Genomic DNA, 12,136 nt, shown 5'->3' with positions numbered 1-12,136 from the left:
AAAGCCATCTTTGAATTGGTCTTTTCATCTTTAAAACAAAACGTGCTCTAATTCAAATCTGGTAAGACATTTCATCAAACACGGATTCTGTAAAGACTTCCATTGTCAGCGTTGCTGAACCTCAGCCTTACAGTGGCAAGTGGACATTGCACAGAGTAGGGATGTGCCTGTTTGCCCCGAAGGCAGATTCTGACAGGCTCCAGCCAAGACTTTCTCATTAAAAAGGGTCATGGGGAGGTTATACGAAGGTTTGGGAGGTGTTGATGGTGTGATCAACCGCCCCTCCTAATGGAGCAGAGTTAATCACTCACTGGCCAACTGGAAAATCAATGGCTTCCTGCTTTCTCTCCTACACTTTGCCTGTGCTCGGCCAGCCTGCTTCCCTGCTCCCTGCAGTGAACTGGCGTCAGGCAGAGGACTCCAGGATTCTTCTCCCCTCCTACTCAAAGACTGGCTCTTCAGAAGGAGAGTCATCTAACCCCAGGGCACGAGAGCATGTTCTTTCCTACCTGGGAGAAACCTTATAATGAAGCCTTATTGCCAAAGAGGAGGAGGAAGCAGAAAAGAGGGCGTGTTGGGGGAAACACAAGTTGGGGCATTGGGGGAAAGACAGTCTTTCTGAGGAAAGACATCATTGCAACCAAAATGAAAAGGAAACAATGTCCATAGATGATGGGCTGGAAGCTTTTCCAATGTGAGTTTTTAGAACCTTTTCATTAAGGAGATGGTGAGTTGCCTGTTTGTGGTTGAGCTCTAAGTGTAAATGTCTTCATGTTTACCCTAAATGAGGCCTTCCGTGGAACTGACTAGACCAGAGGTCCCCAGGCAGAAGAGCCCAAAGAGTCAGGTTGCCAGTGTTCTGGACTGGAACTCACAACGTTAAGTTCTCACCTTGGGCCTGACTAGAAGTACAGCTGAACCCTTTGGTTGGCAGAAGGGTGTTACCAGCAGGAAGAATTATGCATTAAGGCCAAACGAATTGTTCTTTCAGTGAGTCTGGCTGAGTGGTGTTCATCCCAGAGGTATGATAGCCACCACCTGTGCTTCCAGGCTCGGATACTCTGTCACATAAGGAAGAAGGTTGAGAAATTTCCTAGGAGAGAGGTTAAATCTTAAAGTTGGAGCCAGTGTTATGATACAGTGAGATGTGAGACTGTGGTTCTCAGTGGTAGTGGTAGTGATGGTGCACCACTGGGATGGAGGGGTGGGTGGGGGATGGAAGCACGGAGGGAAGCAGTTCAGTCATGACAGTCTTGATTCTGACTTCCATCTGGATATCTCGTTTTCAGCTTTGAAGGAGAAGAAGCAATAACCAGAAAAAAGGGAGGGAGCAATGAGGAGTAAGTGGGGGTGTTGTTACAAACACAGCCAGTTTGAGGGTGTTTAAGAAGATAGTGCACTCATTCTCTAGACTTTGGACTTAGTTTGCCACATATTGTTGGAAGCCACCCTGCTGATGATGGTCACCATATTGGCAGTTGTTTGGAAAGAGTATGAAATTGGCTTTTCCAGTGTGGATAGCAATAGCCTGTGATATCAAACTGAGAATGGAAACATATGTTGTGCGAAAAAATGGAAGACTCCGTTTGGCTGTTCCCCCAGATTAGCAGATACACATCCAGGGCACCCTCACTGAAAACTGGCATCGTCTGCTTTAAGTGAATTTTCTTCCCTGCATCCTGTGATTATGGCTCCCATAACTTTGTTAGCCTTCATATTGAGTTTTTATGCTCATGCATTTCCTCAGCTCTCCATTTCCTTCCAAGCATCTTAACTGGTAATTCAGTTTGCTCATGGACTGCTTCGTAGCAAAGCATCTCACCATGAAATGATGCTTCCCCCTACGTGTGTGCAGTTGTTCTAGTGTGAGGAAATAGAACCAGCAATATCAGCCTTTGGAGACAAAGAACTCAGATCTGAGGGTTTGGGGACAATTATCTGCTGTTCTTACCACCATTTGGTTCAATATTAATTTACCTGCCACCGTAAGAAAAGTGGGGAGATTTCGTCTTTTCTAAAGAGAACCAAATTCAGACAAACAGAAAGCCTGTGACCCGTGGGCTTTCTCAACCAAGGACCCTTAGAACAAGTGCATAAGTGCGTTAGGGCTTGAGCAGGAGTCACTTGAGCCTGCCTCATAAATCCAGGTTTCCTTCCTGCAGTCCAGCTGACTGTTCATGGGAGAGGAGGTCAGTGACTGTCATTCTGAACCTGGACAGATGAGGTTGCCGCTGCCTGGCTTCTTGGAGTCTTTAATCTCTCCAGAAATAAATCTTTCTTATTTTTTTTGAGTGATCACCACTTAGATCTTTTCTGAATTCTATTAAGAACAAAAACCTGTGACAGACCGACTGAGGTGACTTCTAGCCCTAACAGCTCACTACATAGGGAGGTTCTCAACCTCAAAAGCCATCTTTTTACGGGAGCTTAACATGAAATGACCCAACTCTGACCAAATGTGTAAGGAGAGTGGGCAGTTGCCTGAAAAATTAAGTGTTCGATGTTAATGATGTTGAGCCTAAAATCAGACTCTTGGTCAGCAAAATGGCAGACCTGACTTCACCTCATCAGGAGACTTCCTCATAAACAGACACTGCCATAGAAGGACAGGTGAGTGAGGAGCATTCACATTTTCTCTTGTCTCAGGGTAAGTCAAGAATAGATACCCTCTGAGGCTAGATCTCTACCCCAAGATATACTGAGCCTGAATCTCACTTTAATATCTATGCTTTTTTCAACTAAATTTTTTCCCCACAAATTGTGAGACATATTAGAAAAATCCAAATAGTCTACAGAGTTGTTTTTGTTTTGTTAAGGGTTGGGGTTTTTTATGATGGTGGCGGTTGGAGGAGACAGGTAAAAATATTTGTTTTTATGATTATCGTTTTTAAGACAAATGCTTTCTCAATCTTTATGGTGAAACACAAGTTTACCTGGGTACTAGTAGAATGACCAGAGCTTTAAGAAAAGTCTGGACAGATATTCCTTATGCCACCCTCACAAATTTTCCCATTTGTTAGGCACACTCATAGAATACAAGTGATAGAATTGGTTTTGTAAAATATGTGTGAAGTAAGGAAACTGGCCTAGGTGAATTGGGAAATTTGCCCAATTAAACTTTTTTAAACCACCAGGAATCAGGATATATACATTACAATGTCTTGAGAAAATTACCTAAGTTTATAATTTAGATTTAAACCATATCCCCTTCTTGTTACATCTATGGAGAGAAAAATAAGAGTGACTTTCTGGAGTAATCTGAAGATAGCCAGGATCCTTTGAAGGTAAAGACTATTGTTGCTTGAATTATTGCCAGGCATACTCCATACAAATTGTGTATCCCTTACTCAAAATGTTTGGGACCAGAAGTGTTTTGGTTTTCAAATTTTTTTGGATTTCAGATTTTTTCAGATTTCAGGATATTTGCATTTAGCATTCCTAATCTGAAAATCTAAAATGTGAAGAACTCCCATGAGTATTTCCTTTAAATGTCATGTCAACACTCAAAAGATGTTGGAGTTTGGATTACAGATTTTCAGATTAGGGATGCTCGACCTATATTTCTTTATAATATGTGCTGTAGATAGGCTGCTGTTCACAATGTTGATTTCTAACATCTAAATGACTCCTGAGCAGGTACACATATAAGTGATGGTTTAGATAAAGGCAGCAGCTGCTTATTATCAATACGCTATGCTGAGAAGCTCTAACTTGCTGTTGCTAAAGCCAACAGTGCTGGGGGAAATGGCAGCTCATCCTGGAGGCTAACATCAGGAATGGTTTATATTGGAAATGTCACCATTCCTGAGAGAACATTGACACTGTGTACGAAATTCTACCCTTTAACACTGCTTCAATTAGAGAGTTGCATTCCCTTTTAAAAATGTGAATAGGAAGAAATAAGAACTTGAAGTATTCTAGGTCTTCGTTTTAAGCTGGTTGTTAGGTAATATATAACTGGTTTATTTCTAATTGAAGAAAAGTTACCCATTCTAAGGACATCACCTAGACTACCCTTTTACTCTAATCACCTGCTGTTGAATATTCAGCTTTGGGAGGCCTAAGGAAATACTGAAACTGTATGTTCCTGACAAAAAGATCTCTATTTAGATTATGTAGCCCATTCAGGAAAAACAACCAAATAGTAGAACCAAAAAGGGTAAAAACCAAGAGCGTTGTTGCTAAGGACGAGAGATGATCAGAAAGTCCTTCGGCTGTAGCTAAAACTATATATTAAAATGATGATGAATTTAAATTTTATTAAATATGTTATGAAATATTTCAAATATATTAAGGCTAAAATAAAGGGAAGAGAGCATGGTGAATTCTTGTTTTAAAGTGTTAAGAGCATAGATTTATTTGTATAGATTAACTTTCTTTCAGTATTCAAATCCACCTTCAAGGGACATGTGAGACCCACTTGTAGGGCTGTTCCCATGGCGAAATGACAAAGATCTCAAGTCCCTGGTAACAATTGCTTTGAATCAATGTGTAAATTACAGGCCGTCATGCTTTTTTTTCAGTATAGTGTGTGGGATTATAATGCCAGTGATTATAATGTCTATTTCATGTGTCTCCATGTGTTTTATTTTCTTAACTGCACCTGTATTGTACACAGTGGAAATTTTACTGATGGCACCAATGGTACTCAACAAGGGAAGACTCTCAGGTCCTTCCTTCTTCATGGGTCTTGGGTGGGACCTGTATAGAGAGAAAGGAAGGCTCTCAATGTGTTGGGGTGGAATTGGGGCAAGGATTCCTCAGTGACCGAGGGCCTCACCCTCCCGAGGGCCTCACTCTCCCTCTCATACTTTTGCTGGGGTGAGTGCTCCAGGACTCTTACACCTTAGAGATCACACAGACCATAAGACAGATCCCCCCAGTCAGTTGCTGTGGCCAGATTTATGGTCATACCAAAAAAACAGCTTGATTAATTGATCAATGAGAGCAATACCCTCCCCAGATCAAAAGTGGGATAGTGGTTGTCACAAAGGCAACCAAAGGCAACCAACTGGTCCTGAATGTAGCCCGGGATGCTCTTCCAGGGGCCCTCGATGCTTGCCTCATTGCCTCCTTATGTTGTTATATTTGGCACCTTTCTCCAGATGGCAAATCTCATTCTCAACACGCTTTCCACACCAGGGGTGGGGACTTGGAAAGCCGAATCAGTGAACTCTCCATTCAACTCGGGGATTGTCTTGCACACAGTTTTGGCAGGGCCAGGGATTGAGAGATAATGACCACTGACATGACACTACAGCTTGCTGGAGGAGTAATCATGATCTGTGGGGAGCAGTGATGGCATGGACTGTGGTCTGAGATTCCTCCACGTTACCACAGTCATCATTGATGACTTCTGCCAGGAGAGTCAAGCACTTGGTATGCAGGTGACACTGCTGACAATTTCAAAGGAGTTGTCATCTTCACAATTCTCTCCCATTCTGAGCACAGCAGCATTGGTGCAGGCGGTAGGAATAATAACCCTTTGCCTCCACCTTTCAAGTGATTGCTAGCCTTGTCTAAGACAGTAAAGAGTGCGGTGGGCTCTATGATGTATTCAAGATCATGTCACCCCATTTGATGTTGGGGGGATCTTGAACTTGGAAAATGAAGGTAGGATTTCAATTGACTGCACTTACTGTTCTCAGCCTTGATGGTGCCGTTGAACTTGCCATGGGTAGAATCATTTCTGGACATGTAGTCCCTGTTATTGAGGTCAAGAAAGGAGTCACTGATGGCCACAGTATCCACTTTGGAAGCAGCCTGGTAATTAGGCACCCAATATAGACAAACCCATTTAATCCAACTTTTATAGTCATGACAAGGTGAGGAGGCTGGCACTGCAAAAAAGGTGAGGCTTCTATTTAGTGGAGACGAACTGAGAGAGCTGCATGGGTTTTAAATATGAAGATGAAAGTAATACATTTTAGGCCAAGTCCAGGAAGCAAGCAAAGTTGGATAGCAAGGCTTACAAGTTGTTCAAAGCCATTTGATTCCTGAATTTCAGATAGCAAGTAACATGAGTTTTGATAGCAAAGAATTTATACAAAAGTTTATCTAAATATATTCAGCTTCAGATTCCAGAAAGCAAAAATTCGGATAGTGAGAGATATTCATATTTGCTGCTTGCTTACAGGCACCCACACATGCATGCATTCACTCACTCATTCATTTAGGACCTCGGCTTATTGCAAGAGCTGGGAGATTAAACAACCATCATCTAAACTAGAGATAATCATATGAAGGTGAGTGGATATATGTAACTGCATAATTATAAAAGAACAACTATGATTCCCAAAGTGCCCAGTATGTGAGATGAACTTGTTTTGGTTTAGTTTAAATATGTACATATTGGATGGAATATACAGTTGATCTTTAAACAACATGGGTTAAATCAAGTGGGTCCACTTATACATGAATTTTTAAAAATAAATATATTGAAAACTTTTCTGTAAATTTGCAACAATTTGGAAAAACTCACGGATGAAAGGTATAGCCTAGGAATATTGGAAAAGTTAAGAAAAAGTTAGGTATGTCATGAATGCATAAAACATATGTCAATACTATGTATGTTATCATTTACTACCATAAAATATACATGAATCTATTATGAAAAGTTAAAATAAAAATTAGGCCGGGCCTGGTGGCTTACACCTGTAATCCCAGCACTTTGGGAGGCTGAGGATGGTAGATGGCTTGAGCTCAGAAGTTCAAGACCAGCCTGGGAAACGTGGCAAAACCCCATCTCTATATAAAAATACAAAAATTGGCTGGGTTTGGCAGCAGGTACCTGTAGTCCCAGCTGCTTGGGAGGCTGAGGAAGGAGAATCATCTGAGTCCTGGAGGTCGAGGCTGCTGTGAACTGTGATCGCACCACTGCACTCTAGCCTGGGCTGCTGAGTGAAACTCTGTCTCAAAAAAAAAAAAAAAAAAAAGTAGTGAAAACTTACCAAAACTTATGCACATAAACACATCAAACTATATATGATACCAGTCACAGTTTAGGGAAATTAAACACATGTAAAGATGCAGTCTTAAATTATAATGGCATAAATTCATTGTATTGCATACTGCACTACTGTAATGCTTTTATAGCTATCTGTTGTTATTGTGGTGAGCACAAGTGTTCTGATTATCCACTTAAAACACTGAGTAATGCTAATCATCTCCACGTGAACAGTTGTCTCTCCAGTAAATTACATCACAGTAAAAAATGATCTCTTAAAGTTCTGATGTATTTTTCATCATGTTTACTATAACACTGTAAACTTTGAATAACACCATGGGACCCACTCAAAGTGCCACTAGTGATGCTGGAAGTGCTGCCAAGAAGCAGAAAAAGCTATGCAATTACAAGAAAAGTTATGAAATTACTTGATATGTACCATAGGTTGAAGTCTGCCTCTGCGATTGCCGCCATTTCATACAGATGATTCATCTTGTAAACAGATGATGCGTTGATAAATACAACACAGTACTGGAAATGTATTTTCTGTTTTTTATGATTTCTTAATAACTTTTTTGGCTTAGCTTACTTTATTGCAAGAATACAGTATATAATACATATAACAAACAAAATATGTGTTCATCAGTTGTTTATGTTATTGGTAAGGCTTCCAGTCAACAGAATGCTATCAGTAGTTAAGTTTTGGAGAAGTCAAAAGTTATGCATGGATTTCAACTGCACAGGGCATTCGTACTCGCAACCCTCAAGTTGCACAAAGGTCAATTGTATATTACAAAACATAACTAACGATCAGATCATTATCTCACAAGTGTTTCACTAAAAGGAAGTAAACCAATTTACAGACCAGTGTTAAAGAAATAATAACATGGTTTAGAACTTAAAGTATAATATATATATATATATAAAAAAAAAAGAATAACATGGGTGGACCATGAGTGTGGCAGAATCTGGAAGGTGGTTTGTGACTGTCTTTGAAAAACACTTGGGCAGAGTGATCTGGCAGCACAGAGAAAACCTCCAAGCCCAGCTTGGTAGGAGACCCACAGAAAGTGTGCCAGTGTAGGTCCACTCATATTCCACTTAAACTATTCTGACTCCATCTTGAAAATTTTAAAGAACTAGTCATTAATAAAGAGGAATGATAATGCTTGGTGATTTAGTGAAGGTGATTGGTATAGAATTCAGCTGTTAGCACAAATGGCTTGGTTTGATTTTCCTGAGTTTGTTGGAGTTTATAACCTATGAAAAAGTCCTGGTGCAGGTTTTACTGTTTTGGATGCAAGTAAAAGAAGAAAGAGTCTTTGGTTAGTAATCAATTGGCCAAAACTGAAGAGGGACTTCTCTCCAGATTGCATATTCTGAGACTATCTTTAAGATTTGTGGTATCACATTTAGAGACAGGAATCGTTCGTGGTTTTAATCAGAAGAGAAAGTTGGACCTAGCGTATGACTAACATGTATTGCATTGTTGCCATCAGGGGTTTGTAAAGATAAAGGTTTTGATCTTTTAATATTATTGCTTAGTCTTTTCATGGTCAGTAGGACTGACAATTAAAATTCGTAGCAATGTGAGGGAGGAATCTAGTAGAAAAGAATTTTCTTAGCAATGCTTCTGTTGCTATCAGAAGTAAATTTTTATTTGTTTTTGCATGAAAAATTGAAACATCACACAAGGTCTGTTTGCAAAGCATGTCTCCTGCCCACTCCAGATCTCAGTTCTAATCCCCTAGTGTATCTGCCATCCAGTTTCCCATGTACCTACATGCATTGGTATGTAAATACCTTTTCAAAATATAAATGGAAGCAAAATATACTCTTCAGCCTCTTGCTTTCTCATTTAACAGTATATCTCATAATTTTTTTAACAGTTACATAATTTATTTAACCAGTGTCCTGTCATGAACATTTAGAGTTGCTCTCAGATTTGGGCTGTTGGTTGATTGTTCATTTGTTTGAAGGAGGGTGAGGTTATGCATGATTTTTCATGTTTGAGTGTGCTCTACATTTCCTAGGACTGAAGACACCCACTCCCTCAGTGGGAGTCGTTTGGATGTGATGTCCATCTAATGGCAAGGACACTGATCCTAGCTTTCTGGACTATTCATTGGTGGGATGGTAGGGATAAGCAATTTTCTCATCAGATGTGACATCTTAATCTCTCAGCCCCAAGGACACTCAGCATCCTCTATTGAGCTCCAGATGGATCTAAAGGATTAAGATAATAGAATTTGGGTTTTTAAGGCATAGATATCTATTCTCATGTATTATACATATGCCCTCAACTAACTTAGATTCGGTAGTGAGTTTGTGAGATGCTAGATGGCGTGGTGTGGTGAAACGATGATAAAATTTGGAATCAGAAAACCAAATTCAAGCCCTACTTCTCTACACTGGCATTATTGTTGACAAGATACTCACCTTGTCTATGCATCAGTTTCCTCATCTGTAAAATAAGGATGATGTGGACATTGAAATAGATAATGTCTGTGAAAGTATACACTAAAAACAATCATTGCACAAACGTCAGTTATTATTTAACCCAAATCCTTTCTTATAATGAAAGGGAGGCTCAAGAGGCGGAAAGTGGCTTTCCTAGGCATATACATACATCTGTGATTTAACAATCTTTGTACCTTTAGTGTTTGTCTTCAAAAATTTCAAAAGCAGAGCTGAGCTTTAAAAAGAGGGAACATTGGAAAGAATGAGAAAATGTTGTAACTTAATTTTTCTCATCTACTATTTGTGCTTTAGTTATTTCGTCTCTGTTTTTACAAAACTTGAAATATATAAATGTCAGTTTTCTGATTATCTTCTATGATTTATGGTGCTTGCTTTGCTTTGGTGGTTTAGACATGACTAGCACTGTACTAGTTTGAAATTAAAATTGCTTTTCCCAGCGTTACACACATACACATCACACCCAGCAAAAAAAGCAAAAAAGCTCTGAATTTTAAAAATAAAAATCATGCCAGAAGTATGAGTGGCTATTCACCAGTTGGAAATAGCTTTTCACGTTGGATGGTAAACAGTAGCCTTTAGAGTGTTTCCAAATAACCATCACCAAGAATTGCTTTTAATTCACTCCCAGATGCTAAACAGGAGACCACAGAGCACTTTGTATTCCAAGGAGAAAAAAAAAGACTGAACATTGAATAAACAAAAACACAATCTAGTGCAGTCAATCTCTGTTTTGTAAGAGTGTTGATTTGAGACGCTTCCATGATGACCCAACATAAAGAAGGGGTGAATGTTTGGGGTGATGGGTGTCCCAGTTGTCCTGGTTTGATCATTACACATTGTATGCATGTGTCAGAATATCACATGTCCCCCCAAAATATGTATAACTATTATATATTAACAAAAAAAATCAGTATAATTGTTATGACATATAATGATATACTAATTTTGATAAGAGCAATATTTTAGACGTTAATAAATATAATGTAGCTTTTAAAGAAAGCCTCCAAAGCTAAAAATTGTTCTGAAAATGAATCCTGTGTACTTATGGTTTTGAGTAGTGGATTTTCAGCAGCTCTCTGGAATGTATTCACTTCAGTGCCCTGTGGATGGGCAGAATTGCACAGGATTTTTGAAGAAAAGACTATCAATAGTTCTAATAGTTTGCTGCTTCTTCTATTCTGAAATCGATATGTGAAGACATTGCAATAACATTTTGGAACAAGAGACTTCAAGAACACATAGAAGAGATATACCAGGACTTATCTTGATGTCTCATTTCTCTTTCTTTTTAAAATTGAGATATAATCCACATATTATAATAGTCAACCTTTTAAAATATACAATTCAGCATATTCACAGAGTTGTGTAACCATCACCACTGTCTAACTTCAGAACATTTTTACCCCCGAAAAGTAACCCCAATATCCATTAGCGCACACTACCCTAGGCAATGGGGCTAATTTACTTTCTATCTCTATGGATTTGCCTCTTCTGAACATTTCATGTAAATGGAATCATACAATGTGTGTCCTTCGTGTTTGACTTCTTTCACTCAGCATTACTATGTTCACCAGTACTTTCTTTCTTTTTATGGCCAAATAATATTCCATTGTAAATATATAGCACAGTTTGTTTATCCGCCTATCAGTCGATGGACACTTGGGTTGTTTAAACTTTTTGGAAACTGAGAAGAATGAGGCTAACAAATGCTAACAACATTTACATACAAGCTCCAGTGAGGACACGTGCTTTCCATTCTGTTAGGGATACACCTAGGAGTGAAATGGATGAGAGTCTGGTGTCTGTTTATCCAAGTCATCTTACTGGTAAGCTGAGAAAAGAAGGGAATGAGATGCACTTGGATAAATTAAGAAACAGGGTAGGTACATACTGGTAGAGAGGCTGTGGTCTTTGAGTTACAGCTCATTGTTCTCTTGCCTCCAACAGTCAATGACATAACCAGTTCCTGACTTTCTGGAAACAAACCCGTAGATAGACTATAAATCCCAGCGGTTTGCAGTGTTTCTACCCCATGAGACATGAGGAATAATCATACACTCCTGTTAGTTAACAGCGCACCACTTGGGCAATTTCTCCATGGTGGAGGGGGCTATGAGTGTAGCCAAGGGAAGGAAAAAAGATATTGGGATTTTTCAATTTTTTTTATATGGTGGGTGTAATTTGAAAAGAGCCTCTTGGTGCTCCGTTCATCCTGCAGAGGACTTAGGTTTTATTATGATCACATGGAGCCTTCACTCTTTTGAGATGAGGGTATTTTGCGGGGATGAAGACAACCAGGGGCAGCTCTGTAGCATATGCAAAAATGTAAACAAAAATGTAAAACAGTTCGTCAGATCCTGTTTTCCTTCAGGGAATGGAAGATGTTAACAGAGAGAAAAGTTTGAAGGCAGACATTTAGAAGAAGCTAGGAGGAGAAGTGTCTTATATTAATGTGGGCCAAAAATGAAAGTGTGGCTTGGCTTTTTAAAATCCTGTGGCTGGTTTACTAGTAATAATGTTATTTCAAAATATCTTGTTTTCAAAACTATTTAGGTGTTACTTATGCTAGTGTAAAGAATAAAGTCTGGCTAACTGGAAATGTGTTAGACATGGTACACTGCCGTTTTTTATTGTAATAACTAGAAAGGGCCACTACACTAAGAGAAAAATGCCGTTTTCTCTGCCGTCCCCATATGAGCACAGCCATCC

General features: G+C 39.3%; 1 protein-coding gene across 3 annotated transcripts in view; it reads left to right on the top strand.

Moving 5' to 3' along the window:
- SGPP2 (sphingosine-1-phosphate phosphatase 2) overlaps positions 1-12,136 on the top strand; it is a 126,961-nt gene that overhangs the window by 75,663 nt on the left and 39,162 nt on the right. The gene's annotated exons all lie outside the window — the stretch shown is intronic.

Source organism: Hylobates moloch, unplaced genomic scaffold (assembly GCF_009828535.3).
Source record: "Hylobates moloch isolate HMO894 unplaced genomic scaffold, HMol_V3 SCAFFOLD_1, whole genome shotgun sequence".
NCBI lineage: Eukaryota > Metazoa > Chordata > Mammalia > Primates > Hylobatidae > Hylobates > Hylobates moloch.
This window is presented reverse-complemented; position numbering and strand designations above follow the sequence as displayed.